Genomic DNA, 21,398 nt, shown 5'->3' on the forward strand with positions numbered 1-21,398 from the left:
AAATACTTTCCAAGAGTCACATCTATTCAAATGTTTTATGAATGGCCATCAAATGTGACTTGGAAACACGAATTTAAAGAGAGTTTTCATTGCCCAAAAAGTTTTATCCTCTCAAAAGATTAAGAGTTTTTCTGAACTGAAATGTCTTATCCTCTCAAAAAGATTCCTTGGTCAACCACTTGCATATTCAATAAGGAATTTTGATTGATCTTCATTGTACAATCTATCTCTTTTAAGAGAGATTTCTTCTTCTCTTCTTCTTATTTCTGAAAAGGGATTAAGAGACTGTGGGTCTCTTGTTGTAGAGGATTCTTGAACACAAGGGAAGGGTTGTCCCTGTGTGGTTTAGACTTTGTAAAATGAGTTTTACAAAGAGAGTGGAAAATCTCAAGTGGGTTGCTTGAGGACTGGACCTAGGCACGAGAAGTGGCCGAACCAGTATAAATCAAGTTTGCATTCCTCTCTTCCCTTAAACTTCTTTTATTTATTGCTATTTATCTTTTTGTTTTAAAGAAGTTTATTTTGAATTGTCTTTTGAGTAATTCATGTTAAGGGTGCATTGTTAATCCGAAAAGAGAGAGTGAAAGTTTAATTGGGGAATAGTCTTTGTATCTTAATTCAACCCCCCCTTTCTTAAGATAACTGAGGCCATTTGTCCAACATCCTATTCTTGATAACTCACTTCTCTCTAAAAAGACAAACTTTTCGGAATGATAAAATGAGGTCACATGAACGTCTTGAAAACATAGTCAATCAAATGCTTTTTATTTTTATTTTTATTTTGAAACTTATTTTGGCTTTACTTGTCGTTTTACGGCACCCTCACCAAATGTGTGGCACGAGTAATTTCTGATTGAACAGTCTTGGAAGTCCAAACTCAAGAGCGCAGGTCGCTTGAGCAAACAGACCAATGGCTTGCACCCACATTCCGGTGAAAGTTGAACAAGCAAAGATGCGTTTGTGAGAGGATGAGGGACAAAGATATCAAATTTATCCATTTTATTTAGCATTGTAACTGTGGTTTACAATAATGGTATAAACTTGAAAATCCTGATGAGTCATTAGAGACATCTAACAATAGCTTTTGAAATTTCCCCATGTGTGGCATCTCTTGTCAATGTCGGGACTTACACGCGATTCTCCTCAAATTTCAGTCAGCCCGCATCAATTAGACCTTGCACCTTACACTTCAGGGCCCATAATTGCTTAATCGAACGCCCCGAGGCTTCTCTATGACAAGCACACGTCGCGTTCGAGTCGTATTCTCAGAGAAATGGAGGTTGATGAACCTTGGTTAGGGTTATGGCTATCATTGAATTATCGAGTGGATATGGGAGCAAGTCATCATAGGACACTAGAATTAGGGTGAATTCTATAGGCTTTTTTGCTGCGAAATTCCTTCCTTCGTTGGTGTTTTGGTTCGTGCAAAATGTGGTGTTCGTCATTGGAAGTGCGGTAGACAGACTTTGTGGTTGATTTAGGGATGGCCTTTGGGGATAACTGGGCGGTGGGTAAGGAGAAGGTTTGTTATTGACTGAGTAATGACATTGTTGGGTTGGTGGGAAACTTGGCTTTATAGGAATGGCAGTCACAGCATGGGCTTCTCCCTCATTCTCACCCTCTTCATTTGCCCCAGTTTTTTTTTGGCATTTATCAAAGCATGATGATCAGATTTGCCTCTTTTTAGACCCACTTTGATCCTTTCATCGGTGAAGACCATATCATCAAAGGTTGAAGGTGTGTAGCCCACCATCTTTTCATAGTAGAATACTGGTAATGTGTCTACTATCATTGTCATCATTTTTTTCTCCGTCATTGAGGTGCCACTTGAGTTGCTAGGTCTCTCCACCTTTGGGCGTATTCTTTTGAAAGATCTGTGCCCCCTTTTTGCACATGTTTTGTAGTTGCATCCTATCCGAAGACATTATACTGACACTGCCTAACGAAGGCAACCACTAGGTCCTTCCAAGAATGGACTCGGGAAGGTTCCAAGTTAGTGTACCAGGTAACAACTACCCCAGTAAGACTTTCTTGGAAGGAAAGTATCAGCAATTCCTCATCTTTTGCGTATGACCCCATCTTCCGATAATACATCTTTAGATGGTACTTGGGGCAAGTAGTCCCCTTGTACTTGTCAAAGTCCAAAACCTTGAACTTGGGAATGACCATGTTTGGGTACTAGGAACAACTCTTCTAGGTTAGCAAAGGCATAATCTTCACCTCCATCAATGGCCCTGAGCCTTTCCTCTAGATGATCCAACTTTCCCATTTCTACCATAGCATAAGGGTTTTTACTTGTTGTGGAATGCAAGAGGTGTAGCTGGGGGTGATACTGAGGGCCTTCCAAAGGGTTTTGTAGGGGTATACCACCAACTGCTTGCCCTTCAGTGGCATATCTGAGGCAAGGCTCGAAGTCGGCTAGATTGTGGTGGGGAATTTCATGTGTCTCCCCCACGGTTTAAGAGACATGTGCATGATCAGTTTGGGGTTGTTGGCTCTCAATAGGTATAGGAGTGGAGTTATTGACATTCTTATTGGGAGTGTACGCCACATTGGGTGGTGTATAGTTGAGAGGCAAGCCATATGGCGGGAAGGCGTGCTCGTTTTGAATTTGCACATCATGGGGGCCGCCCGTACTTCCCAAATCTTTGCCTACCATAGCTGAGGTTGGATGATTCATTTGGTTGAGGCCAGATGGGACATCGGGTTCACCTTAGCAACAGTGCTGGTAGCGGCAACTGCAACCGCATTGGCTTCCATTATCTTCTTCATGATCATCATGGCCTCCATCATCGTGGCCATTTGCTCTTTCATGGCCTCCATGTCGGCCTTCATCTTCTCTTGTACCTCCTCTACTTCACCCATTACTCTAGCTCTAGCACAGGTTCGGTGAGGGCACCGTAAAGCATTTTTTTTATAACAATGATTAAGTTCATTTTATTTTATTTTATTTTTCAAGAAAAGAATGTAATGAGCAATGCAACCAATGAAAAGCATGGATGTATGCGAATGATGCATAGTTGATGTATTGTGAATTTTTACGCAGGACATGGGGTTGAATCGATTTAGATTTTCAACATGGTCCATGACACCTTTGTCAAGGTGAAGCTGGAAGTAACAAGGATATCAACAATCCTAAACGTGTTTGGCAGTAGACGAAGCAATGATGTAACACGATCCATCTTTTGCCCCAATTTTTGCAAGATGGTTACTTCCATACTTCAACTTGACTCGATGAACCTTTTCGTAAAAGCACGAGCTTGGTTCAACCCCATAACCCAGGGAATGGCAATTTTGATCGCCAATACTTCAACAACATTTCATAGGGATGAAAGACTCGGGAATACGCATGCTATGCATGGAAAATGTAATTATGAGATTGAGATGCCCGAAGAGACATCCTTTCTTAGTTAACCACGCATTAGGTACCATGCTCAATCATTTTGTTTTGTTGTTTGTGTTTTTTATTTATTTTAGAAATGGGTTTATGATCCCAATATGGTTGGCTCATGGTACCTAACACATGCAACTAAGAATGCATCATGGATTTTCATGCTTCCCTTTTTTTTTGTTTTTGTTTCGTAGAGGAAAACACAAGGATCATGTATGAGCAAACATGTAGAACAAAAGGTATGCAGTCTGTAGTACAAAAAGTATGTTGAACGCCTATGCATGATGATGCAATGACTCATGCAAAATGTGAGGCTGGAATATGATAACGGACAATTGCAGGAATGATATGTTCATTATAATGCCATGAAGAGATGCTTATGCGATGCATGATATGAATGCATTTACGGACACGAGAGCCCAGAAAATTATCTCTTCTTACTTGCACACTTGGGGGTGCAGTGCCCCATGTGTGTAGTTAAGAAGGTGATATGGATCTTCCGGCTTCCTATGACAAAAGACGAGACCAACATACAATGCATGTGTGACAACATGATGCAGACGTGCAAAAGCGTAACACGGGGATGTACACAGTATGGCAATATCCATAAATAATCATACAGCAAAGGCGTACATGACATTTAGGCTATATGCATGGCAGTGTTTAAAATGGCACGTAGCGTGTTTGCTTCGTGCCCCTATTTGGGGACCTATAGGATAATATCTAGGGGTCTCTAATAACTACTCCCAACGATCCATATCTCACATGGTTATTTTCTAGAGGTATCATCACTCAAGATAATAATACTGTGGCGGTATGGAATACCAGCGACAACACATTATAAAGAGAGAAAGCTCTAGACGAGGTTTCACTATTATCAAGCAAGTCAGAGACCTAGCATGACCATAGATTCACCTCCACTCCTTAAATTCCCATGGACCCGGGTATAAGACCCATTTTTTACTCAAACCCGTGGGTGCTTAGAATGCAGTGTAAAAATGAGGAAGAGACAACATTTATTATATTTACACAATTCAAAAAATGCACACACAAGGTTTCACAATTCCACAATTTCCTAAAATAGGTCTAACTCACAAAAAAAGTCCCCAGTGGAGTCGCCAACTATCGCAAACTACCCTTTTGCGGGCGAGCGAGGCGAGGCTCATGGGTGCGTCTTCCAAAGGACGAAAATGCGTGGAGTTGCCACCAACGTTTATTTGTGGAAAACGTCGGAAAAATCGAAGGAAACCGGTCATAAAGAATATTCCAGATTTGGGAGTTGTATTTACGTTTGAAGAAGGTATTAACACCTCTCACGTTTGTCCCAAAGGACAACAACCTTAATTTTAGAATTGTGTACCTAAACTTTTATTTCTTTTTTATTTTTGAGGTCGACAAAAGCGGGGATCTTGCTCCTACGTACCCTCCATCGAAGAGGAAATAAGACCTACGTAGTTCTTTCTAAAGGGTGAATCAAGCAATTCTTTTTACTTGGACGGTGGTCCTTTTAAGGCGTTGGACCTTAAAATGATCCATTTTACTTGATGAGAAAAACTGAGATATCGAACCTTAAAATCCTTTTTAGTGATTTTTTGCGGACGAGCTTGACTTTGCGAGTTGATTTTAGCCTTAGTTTCACTTTAGTTATTAGTCAATTCAATTAAGAAAAAGAAATCCCAAAGAGAAACGTACGATTGATTTTTTTGGTATATTTTACTAAAAGATATTTTTTATTATTATTATATTATTATTTTACCTCTTTTTGGTTTCCAACGTGCTTACGGTATGACCGAACGGTCGGATTTCATTTTAACAGAAATTAACAGATATTACAAATCAAATGATCAGTGGAAATTTATTTTATTTTTTTATTAGGCGAGAGAATGACTTAAGTAAATGACTAAAGCACGTCAAAAACGGAAGAAAAGAAAACTGAAAGTAAACGAAATTAAAGTGAAAGTACACAAAACAAGAAATGAATTGAAAGTCTCGGATTCAAAAACTTACCCGTTGAAGAACGAAGAACGAACGAAGAACGGATGAAGAACGGTGAAGAATGACGAAGAACGATGAAGAATTTCCACATAATCGCATACGGAGGCGTTACGAAAACACTTCGACTTGATTTTTCTTCACGAAAACGTGTTTTTTTGCCCAAAATAGCCGAAATGCATAGCCAAGGTGATATGAACCCTCATGGCACAAGGGCTGACTTAGGATCGTCTAGGATTAAACCTTGATGGAAAATGCGGAAATTGATTAAGGAAAGGATGACGAATAAGGTGGTTAATTTCGTGGGTCTTAATAAGGTGGTTCTTGGAATAAAATGGAATAATGAGATGAGAAAACGTAGGTTAAGTGGTGGCTGGACAGAAATATAGAAATGGCAAAAACTCAAGCTACAGGGCTCCAAATGAGGTGATTCCAAAACGAGGTGAAAGGTCTCGTCTTGAAATTCAATTTAGGCTCAAGAATCACTTAATTTGAGTGCATAAAAAGGGAGTTATGGCCACGAGATAATTCTGGGCAGAAGTGGATTTTCTGGAATTGTGGTTTGAAAGAACAAGGTTGAAGATGAAAGGAAGGAAAGAATCACTCTTTCCAGCGAGGGCAACACACAAAGGTTATGAAAGTCCTTTGATACAGCCAGGGTGTTCTTGAATCACTCAAGAATTTAGGAGAATCACTATCACTAAGATAAAAGAGATAAACTCTAATTTTCTGAATAAAACTCAACTTGTATTTATTGATAAAATGGTTCAGCTTATATAGAAGCTTTACAGCATATTTTAGTAATGACCCACTAACCTAGAATTAAAATAACTTAATGCCATTAACCTAGGGAATTAAAAAAAAAACTTAATGGCTGAGTGTAACTGAAATTGTGGCAACCAAAAGTCACCCCCAACAGCCAACAAGTCAGCCACCATTTGGTCTCCCAAAAGGCTGATGCCTAGGTTGCCAATTGGGCCCTTATTACAACTTGAACTAAACCTAACTAAATCCCTTTTAGTTGATTAACCCAAAACATATTTTTGGTCAGCCAACTTTACAAGGATTGTGCCATTATTTAGACAAACTAAACACTCTAAAATTGAGACAAAGTGGTGTCATTTAGTCCTCCTCCATTTGGGTCATGATACAACTCACAACCTTGGACTTTTCTCCTTGAAACTTGGGCTTGTATTCAAATAGTATGGACAGAACTTGTTGAAGAGCTTCCTTGGCTTTCCTTGCTCTAGCCCTTGTCATAGGTCCTCCAAGTCCTTCAAGTGGATCCTTGCCCTTGCTCTTGGTCATGTCCTCATCATTCTCTCCCTCTTGAGAAGGATTTGTCCTCAAATCGGATTCTCCATGTGCATCAAAAAGAGATAAATCATAGACATTGAAGGTGGAACTAACATTATACTCACCAGGAAGCTCAACTTTGTAAGCATTGTCATTGATTCTTTCAAGCACTTGAAATTGTCCATCTCCCCTTGGTTGAAGCTTTGATTTCCTTTGTTCCGAAAACCTTTCTTTTCTCATGTGCACCCAAACCCAATCTCCGGATTCGAAGACAACCTTCTTTCTCCCTTTGTTGGCTTGTTTAGCATAGCTTTTATTTTTCCTCTCAATTTGATCTTTGACTCTCTCATGAAGCTTCTTCACATAGTCCGCCTTTGCTTGACCTTCTTTATGCTTAAAAATAGAAACATTAGGCATAGGCAAAAGATCAAGAGGAGTTAGTGGGTTAAAACCATAAACAACTTCAAAAGGAGAACAATTAGTGGTGCTATGAACAGCTCTATTGTAAGCAAATTCAACATGGGGTAAACAAGCTTCCCAAGTTTTTAAGTTCTTCCTCAAAACTATCCTAAGCAAAGTTCCCAAAGTCCTATTAACAACTTCCGTTTGCCCATCGGTTTGTGGGTGACAAGTGGTTGAAAATAACAATTTAGTGCCCAACTTGCTCCACAAAATCCTCCAAAAATGGCTTAGGAACTTAGAGTCCCTATCACTAACAATGCTCCTTGGCAAACCATGGAGTCTCATAATCTCCTTGAAAAAAAAATCAGCCACATGGGAAGCATCATCAACTTTTTTACATGGAATAAAATGAGCCATTTTAGAAAACCTATCAACAACCACAAAAATGGAATCTCTACCATTGCTTGTTTTTGGCAGCCCCAAAACAAAATCCATGGATAAATCAATCCAAGGATACTCCGGAATTGGCAATGGAGTATACAATCCATGAGGCTTTACCTTAGACTTTGCCCTTTTACATACAATGCAATGTTCACAAAATTTCTGCAAATCCTTTTTCATATGAGGCCAATAAAAATGTTCTTGTAATGTTTCTAGAGTCTTTTGGACCCCAAAATGCCCCATTAAACCTCCTTCATGTGCTTCACAAACAAGCAAATTTCTAGTAGAACATTTAGGCACACGCAATTTGTTTTCTTTGAAAAGAAAGCCTTCATGTCTAAAGAAACCATTTTCTGAAAAATTTTCACAATTTTTAAAAATTTCTTCAAAAGTTTCATCATTTTCATACATGCTTTTCAAACATTCAAGACCAATCAATTTTGTTTCAAGCATAGAAAGTAAGGCATGACGCCGAGAAAGAGCATCGGCTACAATATTACCTTTTCCCTTTTTATGTTTGATAACATAAGGGAAGCTCTAGGAATTCCACCCATTTCGCATGCCTTTTGTTAAGCTTGCCTTGCCCCTTGATATATTTGAGGGACTCATGGTCACTATGAATGACAAATTCCTTGGGATAAAGGTAGTGTTGCCATGTTTTCAAAGCCCGTACTAAGGCATACAACTCCTTATCATAAGTTGAATAGTTAAGGGTAGGACCACTTAACTTTTCACTAAAATAAGCAATTGGATGGCCTTCTTGCATCAACACAGCCCCAATCCCAACATTTGAAGCATCACACTCAATTTCAAATGATTTTTTAAAGTTTGGCAACGCAAGTATGGGGGCATAAGTTAGCTTTTGCTTAAGAACATTGAAAGCTTCTTCTTGTTTATCTCCCCATTTGAAACCAACATTTTTCTTGAGCACTTCATTGAGAGGTGTTGCCATTGTGCTAAAATCCTTCACAAATCGTCTATAAAAACTTGCTAAGCCATGAAAACTCCTCACCTCGGTCATGGGCTTAGGTGTAGGCCATTCTTGAATAGCCCTAACCTTCTCCTCATCAACTTGAACTCCTTTTGAACTCACAACAAAACCAAGAAACACAACATGGTTAGTACAAAAGATGCATTTTTCAAGATTGGCATACAATTGTTCTTCTCTAAGCACAGTCAAGGCAGATTTTAAATGATCAATATGCAAATCAAGTGAAGTGTTATAGATAAGAATATCATCAAAGTACACCACAACGAACTTTCCTATGAACTCTCTCAAGATATGGTTCATTAGTCTCATGAAAGTGCTAGGAGCGTTAGTTAGGCCAAAAGGCATAACCAACCATTCATACAAACCATATTTTGTTTTAAAAGCAGTTTTCCATTCATCCTTTTCTCTAATCCTAATTTGATTGTATCCACTTTTTAAATCGATTTTAGAGAAGTAACATGCACCATGCAATTCATCAAGCAAATCATCAAACCTAGGTATAGGGTGCCTATATTTAATGGTGATGTTATTAAGGGCTCTACAATCGGAACACATGCGCCATGTCCCATCCTTTTTAGGGACCAAAATCACTGGGACAGCACAAGGACTCATACTATTTCTTACCCAACCTTTGCTAATGAGTTCATCCACTTGTCTTTGAATCTCTTTGGTTTCTTGTGGATTACTTCTATAGGCTGGCCTATTGGGCAAAGAAGCTCCCGGAATGAGATCAATTTGATGCTCAATTCCCCTCAAAGGTGGTAGTCCACTTGGCACATTTGGTGGAAACATGTCTTGAAAATCCTGCAAAAGAGTTTTAACACCAGAAGACACTTCAAAATCATCAAAAGTGTTAGTGGTCAAAATCTGATTTTTGCAAAACAAGATATACAGTGACTGTTTAGCACGAAACAACCTCTTGACCTCACTTTTTGTGGCTAAATAGCTCTCCCTCACTTCAAGTGTTTCACTCTTCTTTTGTTCACTTTTTTTTCTCTCAAGTGTTTCCCTCTTTTTCTCACTCTCAAGTATTTTGCTCACTTTTTCTTTTTCTCTTTTCTCTTGAAGAAGTTTTTCTCTCATTTTCTTTTGATCCTCACACACTTCTTGTGGACTCAATGGCTTGAGCACAATCCTTTTGTCTTGGTGCATGAAAGAGATCTTGTTGGTGTAACCATCATGATTGGCTCTTTTATCAAATTGCCATGGTCTCCCCAAAAGTAAGTGACTGGCCTCCATAGGAACAACATCACAAAGTACCTTATCATTGTATTTCCCAATGGAAACGTCCACTTCAACTTGTTGCCTCACTTGCACCTCCCCATCCTTACTAAGCCATTGAAGTTTGTATGGCCTAGGATGTGGATTAGTAGCTAAATTTAGCTTTGACACTAATCTAGCACTAGCCACATTGGTGCAACTTCCTCCATCAATGATCACCATGCACACCTTGCCATTGATTAAACATTGTCATACCCTAATTTCGTCCGGGGACCTTTGCTTGATGACATACGACTTTTCTTTGGTCCTTGTGAGGTGCTTGGCACCCATCATTAGGCAATTTTTGAAATTCCGGGACATGCCGAAAACCAAAAAAATATTGATGCACAATCCGTAAGTTTCCGTGACACACCGGAAATCAAATGGAAGCATCGTTGCATAATTAAGTGAGGTTCCGTAACATTCCGTTAGTCAAAAAGGGGATGATTATGTAATCCGCAAGGTTCCGTAACATTACGGAAAGAAAACAAGTATCGTTACGAAATTCGTAAGTTTCCGTAACTTTACGAAAAAAGAATCACCAAAAAAAGCAGAGGGGGTGTACTTAGTAAAAATGGGGGTGCAAATAGCAACCAGGCCCACTTGGGCCCTCTAGAAGATTCCTCCAGAAGGCTGTTGCTTCTGGAGGAAGCAACCTGGCTCGCCTGGGCGAGCTGGGCGGCAAGCACCTCCCCTATTTTGCTATAAATAGGGAAGGAAGTGAAGAAGAAAAGGGTTCAGCCCCTTAGGCACTTCTCTCTCTTTCGAATTTGCTTGGAAAAATTGTTTCCGTGAAGAAAATCTAAGCCGAGGCGCTTCCGAAACGTTTCCGTAACGTTTTCCGTGAGGAATTTCGCAAAGGTTTCAACCGTTCTTCGACGTTCTTCATTCGTTCTTCATCGTTCTTCGATCTTCAACGGGTAAGTACCTCGAACCAAGCTTTTCGATTCATTCTATGTACCCGTGGTGGTCCACATCGTGTTTCGTGTATTTTTATTCTCGTTTCATTTACTTTTTATACCCCCTCTTGACGTGCTTAAGCCATTTTATTTAAGTCATTTCTCGCTTAACCTAAAAATAAAATAAATTTCCACCGAACGTTTGAATTGTATTATCCGTTAACTTCGTTTAAAATGAATTCCGACCGTTCGGTCGTGCCGTAACCACGTTGGAAATCAAAAAGAGATAAAAAATAATATAATAACAAAAAATATACCTTTTAGTAAAATAAAGCGGAAAATCAATCGGACGTTTTTCTCTTTGGGATTTCTCATTCTTAATCGAATTGACTAATAACTAAGGTGAAACTAAGGCTAAAATCAACTCGCCTAGTCAAGCTCATCCACAAAAATAGGTTTTTGAAGTTTGTCATTTCAATTTCTCACTAAGTAAAATGGATCATTTTCAGGGTCCAACGCCTTAAAATGATCACCTCTTAAGTAAAAAAGAATCACTTGATAAGAAAGAACTATGTAGGTCTAATTTTCTCATCCCAAATTGAGGAATACGTAGGAGCAAAGGGAAACACCCTTGTCGACCACAAAAAAGAAAAAAATATAAAAAGGGTATAAAGGATATAAAGACATAAAAAGGGAACATAAAAATCAAAGTCACGTTTGCACATTCGATTAAAGGCTGCCATCCCTTGGGACGGGCGTGTGGGGTGCTAATACCTTCCCCGTGCGTAAATACAACTCCCGAACCTTTTACTTAAAAGTTCGTAGATCGCGTATTTTCCGGTTTTTCCGACGTTTTCCTCAAATAAACGTTGGTGGCGACTCCGCGCGTATTCCTTTCGTGGAACACGCATCCCGCGAGTCTCGCGTCGCCCTCCCGCCGAAGGGTAGGTTGCGAAAAACATCTAGTGTGAAAGATGTTTTCTCTTTGGCTCTCATCCTCATGCTTCAATTGACCACCAAGTAACCGCCTAATCATCAACAAATCTCCCTCTGGAGTCTCCTCTTCCTCTACGTACTCACTCTCCTCTTCTTCTTCAACATCAGATTCACTTATATATTCTCCATCTCTAAGAACCATGGACCTTTTGTTAGGGAACTCATAAGCATAGTGTCCTAGGCCTTGGCACTTGAAACACTTCACATCTCTACTCTTTTTAGAGGGTTCCTCTTGGGACTTTGAGCGAGTTTTTGATGGGATAGGTGAGGAACTACTAGAAGTAGCAGCCCCATCTTTCTTACCTTTGTCTTTCCAACTAGAAGAACCAAAGTTGGTAAAATTCCTCTTAGCCACTCCTTTCCTTTTTAATTGTTGCTCTACTTGGATTGCTTTGTGAAGAAAATCATCCATTTCAACAAACTCCTGCAGCTCAACAATATCACGGATATCATTAGTCAAACCATTAAGAAATCGAGCCATAGTTACCTCTTCATCTTCTTCAATCTTTGCTTGAATCATGAGCACATCCATTTCCTTGAAATACTCCTCAACCCCCTTGTTGCCTTGGGTTAGTTTTTGGAGCTTGAATTTCAAGTCCCTTGAGTAACTAGTTGGCACATATCGCTTCCTCATGATCTTTTTCATCTCCGTCCATGTATCAACCATTGGCTCTTCATTTCTTGCTCTCTCTTTTTGTAGCTTGTTCCACCACACAAGAGCATAGTCGGAAAACTCCATGGCGGCAAGCTTCACCTTTTGGTCCTCCTCATAGTTGTTGCATGAGAAAACATGCTCTATTTTCATCTCCCACTCCAAGTAGGCCTTCGGATCATTCTTTCCTTTAAAGGGGGGAATGTTGAGTTTAATACCATCAATTCAGTTTTGTCTAGGAACACCATCATTCCTTCTTCTCCTCCTTTCTTCTTCATTATGATCTCTATTCTCCATTTGATCCAACCTCTCATAGAGCGCATCATCTCGTTGTTTCATTAACCTCTCCATATGTTGCATCAAAGCTTGCATTTGGAATTGCGAAAGCCCCCCTCCATCATTAGGATTTGTTCCTGCCATCTCAAACAAACAAATCAAACGTAACAAGACAATTATAGTTGCTGTTTGAATACCTCACCCACTCAAGTGTATCACACAATTATGGCTTTTCTCTAATGAAACACTCTTGCCTTTTACCACTCTAATTCCCCTTGAGTTCTTAGGCAATTCAAGATATTATGGCCACAACAAAGAACAATTCACCAATATGTGTAAGGTAAGGCTAGAGAGACAAGGAAAAGGTTAACCAAGAAAAAGGCTAACAATGTTTTTAGGCACAAATGAAGGAAATAAAATTCAGAATTTAGGAATTCAAGTAACAATCCTTCATGCAACCAATATATTACCTTAAAGAGATTTTTTTTTAAAGATCTTCAAGCATGAACCATTCAGCCCAATTTTTTTTTTTTTAATTTTGCTTATACGAAATTCTGCTTTTTTTTTCTTAACAAAGAGATCAAAAGGCTTAACTTTTGCAATGGTTCAGCCTAAAAAAAATATATGAATAAGAAGGTAATATAAATGGCAAAGAGAATAAAGAAGGATGTTACCCAATATTTCCAGCAAAGGAAGTGTTGATCCTAGAATCGGAGCTCTGATTACCAAATGATATGAACCCTCATGGCACAAGGGCTGACTTAGGATCGTCTAGGATTAAACCTTGATGGAAAATGCGGAAATTGATTAAGGAAAGGATGACGAATAAGGTGGTTAATTTTGTGGGTCTTAATAAGGTGGTTCTTGGCATAAAATGGAATAATGAGATGAGAAAACGTAGGTTAAGTGGTGGCTGGACAGAAATATAGAAATGGCAAAAACTCAAGATACAGGGCTCCAAATGAGGTGATTCCAAAACGAGGTGAAAGGTCTCGTCTTGAAATTCAATTTAGGCTCAAGAATCACTTAATTTGAGTGTGTAAAACGGGAGTTATGGCCACGAGATAATTCTGGGCAGAAGTGGATTTTCTGGAATTGTGGTTTGAAAGAACAAGGTTGAAGATGAAGGAAGGAAAGAATCACTCTTTCCGGTGAGGGCAACACACAAAGGTTGTGAAAGTCCTTTGATACAGCCAGGGTGTTCTTGAATCACTCAAGAATTTAGGAGAATCACTCTCACTAAGATAAAAGAGATAAACTCTAATTTTCTGAATAAAACTCAACTTGTGTTTATTGATAAAATGGTTCAGCTTATATAGAAGCTTTACAACAGATTTTAGTAATGACCCACTAACCTAGAATTAAAATAACTTAATGCCATTAACCTAGGGAATTAAAAAAAAAAACTTAATGGCTGAGTGTAACTGAAATTGTGGCAACCAAAAGTCACCCCCAACAGCCAACAAGTCAGCCACCATTTGGTCTCCCAAAAGGCTGATGCCTAGGTTGCCAATTGGGCCCTTATTACAACTTGAACTAAACCTAACTAAAGCCCTTTTAGTTGATTAACCCAAAACATATTTTTGGTCAGCCAACTTTACAAGGATTGGACCATTATTTAGACAAACTAAACACTCTAAAATTGAGACAAAGTGGTGTCATTTAGTCCTCCTCCATTTGGGCCATGATACAACTCACAACTTTGGACTTTTCTCCTTGAAACTTGGGCTTGTATTCAAATAGTATAGACATCACTTGTTGAAGAGCTTCCTTGGCTTTCCTTGCTCTAGCCCTTGGCATAGGTCCTCCATGTCCTTCAAGTGGATCCTTGCCCTTGCTCTTGGTCATGTCCCCATCACAAGGGGTCTTGAACATTTTGAAACAGCGCCCCCTCCCCAATTTATAGGAAAAAAGGGAGGTGCTTGCCGCCCAGAGACTTAATGAAGAAGATTTCTAAGCGCACCCGAATTACTAAGTTTACCCCCCTTTTCGTATTTTACGAAAAAGTTACGGAAGCCTTACAGAAGTGTTTTGGATTTGATTTTCATCTTTTTTCTCTTCCCTTTCACCAATGTTAAGTGGAATATGCTTACCCAAGGTTTTCGGAAATTTTACGGAAGCATTACGGATGTCACGGAAGCCTCGGAAATCATTTTTCAAAAATGTGGAGGAGCTTGCCGTCCAGTTGCTTCCTCCTTAAGCAACCTAACTTCCAAAATGTTGGCCTAGATTCGAATTTCTGTTTACACCCCCTTTTTACTAAATACACCCCTTTGCTTTTTTGGTTATTCTTTTTCCGTAACGTTACGAAACTTTACGAATTTCGTAACGATACTTATTTTCTTTCCGTAAGGTTATGAAACCTTACAAGTCATGTAATTACTCCTTTTTTAGCTTTCGGAATGTTACGGAAACTCACGGATTGCGTAACAATACTTCCTTTTGATTTTTGGCATGTTACGGAATTTCACGGATTGTGCAACAAAGGGTGCCAAGTACCTCGAAGCGGTCAAACAAAGGTTGCATGCCATCAAACAATGGTCCCCGGACGAAATTAGGGTATGGCAAATATATATGCCTTTGCTTGATTTATAGACTGAGGAAAAAATTCAGTTTTCCCATCATGTTCATTTCAAACTTAGTCTGCATTAGCTTAGAAAAATCCTCATAGAGAGTTTCATTAGTAGCCCTATAAATAATGTCATTAACATAAACTTGAACTAAAATAAACTGTGAGTCATAGTTTTTGTGAAATAAATTTGTGTCCGTTTTTCCTCTTTCAAAACCATTTTTAGTCAAAAATGAACTGAGCTTTCCATACCAAGATTGAGGAGCTTGTCTCAATCCACATAAAGCTTTGTTAAGTTTTGTAAACACAATATGGAAAAGTATCACTCTCAAACCCAAGGGGTTGTTGTCCTACATAAACTTCCTCTTGGATGAGTTCATTTAGAAATGTGCTTGTTGTATTTAAGAATGGAAAAATACACAAATAGATAGAGAAGTAAATGATAGAAGGAGAAAAGAGAACACAATAGTGGAAGTTTTATTGTGAATTAAGAAAACATTACAATGAAGATTAGGTTTAGAAACTCTTTCTCTTACTTTTTTTTGCTTTGAACCCTGCTAACAATGTCATCTCATAGGAGTTTACAGACATAACATAACAATCAAAAACCAATTACAACATAAAACATTGTTAACAAACCATTTAATAGACTCACTAATACAAACTAGAAGATACAAAGGTAGACTAGACTGGATGTGCCACTCGACAAAAGATAGATTCCAACATAGAGAACTAGACTAAATGATACCAACAATGTTGTCCAATCCCCTCTTTCAATGTCATTCACTCTTTCTTCCAATAATCTCCACGTTGTTTCAATAACAATTATGAGTCACATGTAAATCAATTTATTCTTAGTAATCTACATTAAGTAGATCCATATAGCGCATAAGCTTACTTTAAGGAATAGGATTTCTAATGTTCCTTCCTAGGTTTACCCACAGACCTACTCACCACACTTACTGCTTATGCTAGGTTCCGTCTTGTGCACCTCACTACTTGTCTACCTTCAGGCGATTCAACTAAATCCCAAGTCTAGTTTTTCTGAAGAGATTCCATCTCTTCATTCATTGCCATCGTTCACTCTTCAGCTTTAGAATAGGAAATTGCTTTCTGATAAGTGGTTGGTTCGAATAAATCAATTTCTTTTACTACTGATAGCGCATAAGACACTATATTATCAAAGCCATATCTTCCAGGTGCTTTGATTTGTCTTTGAGACTTTTGGGTGTTGTGGTTTTCAACTGCTTTGGATGATTCTAACTTGTCCAGTCAGACTCCTCAACTGGTGTTGAATCCTGATGTTGAGGTTACATATGAAAATCCTGATCAGTCTCATCAAGTGCGTCAAACTACTTTTGATCACTATAATTTTCAATTTTGGGGCTCTCAAACTCCACTTGCTTAGTGACATCCTTAACCTTGCCCAAATCTTCTTTAGATTTAAAATTCAACATAGAGAGTTCAACAAAGATGGCATCTCTACTTAGAATGACCTTTCTTTCTGACGAAGATCAGATTCTGAATCCTTTGACTCCATCTCCATAGCCCATAAAGGTACCCTTATTGGCTCTCGGCTCAAGTTTACCTTCCCTTACGTGATAGAAAGCTGGAGATCCAAATGCCTCCAACACTGAGTATTCAGCAGGTTTATTAGACCATACCTCAATAGGGGCCCTAAAATCTATGGCAGTGAACGGTGAATGATTCACGAGATAGATGATGTTTTGGCTGCCTTAGTCCAAAAAATTCTATTCATCCCTAAATTGAATAGCATGCATAATAAACGTCAAATTTATTATATATTCAGATGCAATTTGAGACGTTTATTTGATGCTTTAATATACTTTAGGCCTTGTTTTGAATCAAATTTGTTATGTTTTCATTTTTTAATATATTTTAGGTAGGTATTACGATTTCAGAAGTTTCTAATATGATTTTGTGAGATTTTACAGAGAAATATGATAATTTTACAAGGTAGCCTCACTCAAGCGAGGTATAGGCCGCTTAAGCGATCAGATGACAAAAAGTAGCACACTTATAGGGACCGCCTCACTTAAGCAAGGGATATCTTTCTTAAGTGAGGAGTGCACCAAACAATGCATCCAAAAACTGAATTAATTCAAAACATAGATAATTATGGAGATATAGCTTGAAGATAAATGAAGAAAATCACTTGGAAGATAATTGTAACATTTAAAACAGATTATATTAGCTGAAGAGATAATTTCCTTGTATAGATTATATTGTTTTGTAAATCAAGGAGATTATTTGATTCTATTAAACACATCTATGATTCTATAAATACAGAGATATAGGCAGCTGCAAAAAAAACACCTCTATACACCACCTTTCACTGGAAAACCCTTTTCTCTTCTCTCTTCTTGTATTTCATGAGTGGTTAGTTTCTTTCTTAGATAGGAGAGGAAATGATTGAACACTATTTGATATAATTATCTCACATTAATATATTTTTCGAGTTCATTATTCTCCTTCTATACTTAATGCTTTGTGAACTTGCGCACCTCATAGGTGATTCTAGGAATTGATGTGTACTTTGGTGAGTCTCATTGAAACTCGAACTGAATCGATTACTTAATTGGGGTGATCTCTAGGGATAGAATAATCTTGGTTAAGCCTCGCTAATTCCCAAACGATAATTTAATTGCTTGTGTTGGTTTGCCAAGGGATTGGGAATCAAGCCAAGTGATTTAGGGTCTATCACCTAATGGATTAGGGATAAAATACATTAGTGAATTGGGGATGAACGATATAACGACGTAGAAGTGTAAGGAATTGCAACAAATAGGGGGATACAATCTTAGCATCTCAATGCTATTGTTTTCCATCTACAATTATTAAAGCGACAACAAGTAACTTCTTAAGTTTTCTTTTAATTCTTATTATTAAATTTTCAGCACATTAATCTCTCTATAAAAATATATCTTTTATCTTCTATTTTGATTAGTTTTAGTTTTAAGTAGTTTAAAATATAAAAACACAAAATATCTTTATCCAAAAGATTTTAATTTGAATATTCATCATTCCACTATTCCATTAGGAGACAACCTAAGCCTCGGTTCAGTACTACAATTGGGATTCCGTAACACTTGCTTGGCCGATGTAAATCCTAACGTAATTAAAATGTTAACAATGCATCTAGACCTTTCCAACAAGGTCCTATTCATTCTTTTACATACTCCATTCTACTGCAGAGTATAGCATACCGTACGTTGCTTTACAATGCCTTCATCTTTACAAAATTCATTGAATTTTGTAGAACAGAATTCCTAGTCATTGTCAGTCCTAAGACACTTCACTGTCTTTCCTGTTTGATTCTTCATAAGAATCATCCAATGCTTGAAACATTTGAAAACTTTATATTTTTGCTTCATCATGAATACCCATGTCATCTCAAAGTAATCATTGATGGTGGATGGGAAATACCTTGCCCCTCCCAATGATGGAACTCTTGAAGGCCCTCAACAGTTAGAATGGACATAGTCCAACGTGACCTTTGTAGTGTGCATAATTATTAGGAATTTTGCCCAAATACTTATGTGTGGGCACATATGATAAAAACAACCTGAGTCCAATACCTATTGTTTAAAATGTTATTGTAGTTGTTCACCAATGGCCAAAACCAAATCATTTTCAAATGAGTAATCATTTTGAACAATGGGAACAACAAAATCATTCTTTTCTTTCTTTGGACAATCTTTCTTCCAGAGACCTGGTTCTTTACAGTAATTATAGATGCCCTTTGGACCAATTTTTCTCTTCTTGTTACCTTTTCCTTTCTTTTTCTTCCGCCCTTTAGCAGAATTAGTCATTGATAATCTAGATGCAAAGGCTTCGCCACCATTTCCAAACACTTTTAGTTGAAGCTCTCTAGAATAGAGACTGGACTTAACTTCTTCAAGTGTAATGGACTGTGTGGTAAAACTAAGAGAACTCAAAAAATTCTCAAAGGAAGGAGGGAGAAAGGCTAACGTAATCATTGTCAGATCTTCATCTTCTATCTTGACATCAATGTCACAGAGCTTTATTAGAACAAAGCTTAACTCATCAGGATGTTCTTTCAATGACGTACCTTCTCTCATTTGGAGGCCAAACAAACTTCATTTTAGAAGCAACTTGTTGCAAATTGATTTCATCATGAAGAGTTTCTCTAACTTGAGCCATAATGTAGTAATGGTTTTCTCTTTAAAAACTTCATAAAGAACTTCATCAATGACTGAGCTTTTTCATCTTAGAACTCAAAGACTAACTTGTCAACCTTCGACAGTTGTTGACCAATGAAAAGTGCCTAAATTCCCTGTTCTTTCAACAATGCACACCTCTTGGTGCATTAGAGGTTAAAGCTATTCTTTCCTGTGAATTTCTTAATCTTTATTGTGTTGACCATCTTCTTGATAAAATCTTGAAAATGCAACACGAACAGAACAAACAAAATGGTTAATCTCAAATGACTTAGACCTACCATGAAATAGATATGGAGCTGATCTAAACTGAAGCTCTTATACTAATTTATTGGTTTTAAGACTAAGAAAATAAGAAAAAAAAAAAGAAGTATATGATAGAAAAAGAAGAGAGATAACACAACAATGGAAGTTTTTTTGTCAATTACATAAAATAGTACAATGAAGATTGGGTTCAGAAGCTTGCTCCCCTACTCTTTCTTTCTTTGAACCTTGCTAACAAACTCTTCCAATAGGAGTGTACAAACATAACAAAATAACTTGAAAAAAAGTTAAACACAAAACACTATTAATGAACCATCTAACAAACTCACAGACTAGACGAGACAAAGGTAGACTAGAATAGATGTGCCTCTGGATAGAAGACAAATTCGAACATAGAGGCCTAGACTAAATGATGCCAATAGTATCAACCAATGACCTCTTTTAGTGTCATCCAATCTTTATTTGAACAATTCTTTTTACGTCCATTTGATACAACTTCATATTTCTATAAGCAGCAAATGATAGTAAAATGCATATTGCTTCAAGACAAGCAACAAGAGCATACTTTTCAGTATAATTAATACCTTCCTATTATGAGTAACCTTTAGCAACTAACCTTGCTTTGTTTCTCGCAATTTTATCATCCTCTTCTAGCTTGCTTCTTAACACCTACTTAGCTCCAACAACTTTCTTATCCTTGGGTAGCTCCACTACTTTCCATACATCATTCTTCTGAAACTGGTTGAGCTCCTCTTGCATAGCTTTAACCCAATTTTCATCTTGCATTGCCTCATCTATGTGTTTGGGTTCAATTTTTTAGATCAATGTCGTATGACCTTGAAGTTTGAAAGATGCTCTGGTTTGGACTTTTTTTGTTAGATCACCAATGATTTGGCTTTCTGGACGATTCTTTCTCATTGGTGGATTTGACGTTTGTAGTTTCCGTGTTGTGACTAGATGACACAATGTTTTTTATTCCTTCTTTCATCCTTAAATCCACAAAGGACTCATCCAACTCTGATAATTCCTTAGCAAGCTTGGTGCCTTTAATGTTTCAGAGTACCCAAACAATATTCCATTATCACACTTAGAGACAAACTTTCCTAAGTTGTCCTTAGTGTTTAAAATGAAACATTGACATCTAAAGTGATGGAAGTATGATATGTTGGGGTTTGGTCCTTTCCACAATTCATATGAAGTCTTTTTTAGAATAGGTCTTACGTATATTTTGTTTTGTGAATAATAGGTAATATTCACTAATTCAGCTCAAAAGTGCTTAGGAGTAAAAAATATTATTAAGCATGGCCTTTGTCATTTCCTATAATTATTTGTTCTTCCCTCCAACCACACCATTCTGTTAAAGTGTTCTAGGAGTTGAAAAGTTGTGAAGGATACTATTTTCCTCACAAAATAGTTGAAAATTCACATTTTCAAATTTTTCTCCATGGTCACTTCTCATTGAAGCAATGCATACTCCTTCTATATTTTCAAATCTTGTTCATAACTTAAAGAAGACACTGGAGGAATCATCCTTATTGGCTAGGAAGATAACCCTGGTCTATCTAAAGTAGTTGTCCACTATGACTAGTCCATACCTTTTTTCCACTTACAAAGGTTGTTCTTGTTGGGCCAAACAAATTAAGATGCAATAGTTCTAAAGGTCTTGATGTGGAAACAATGTTTTTGCTAGAAAATAATTTTTTAACTTGTTTCCTCTTTTGACATGCTTCACAAAGTAAATCATTTTTGTATGGCATACTAGGTAGA

The sequence above is a fragment of the Glycine soja genome, chromosome 12 (assembly GCF_004193775.1).
Source record: "Glycine soja cultivar W05 chromosome 12, ASM419377v2, whole genome shotgun sequence".
Classification (NCBI taxonomy): Eukaryota; Viridiplantae; Streptophyta; class Magnoliopsida; order Fabales; family Fabaceae; genus Glycine; species Glycine soja.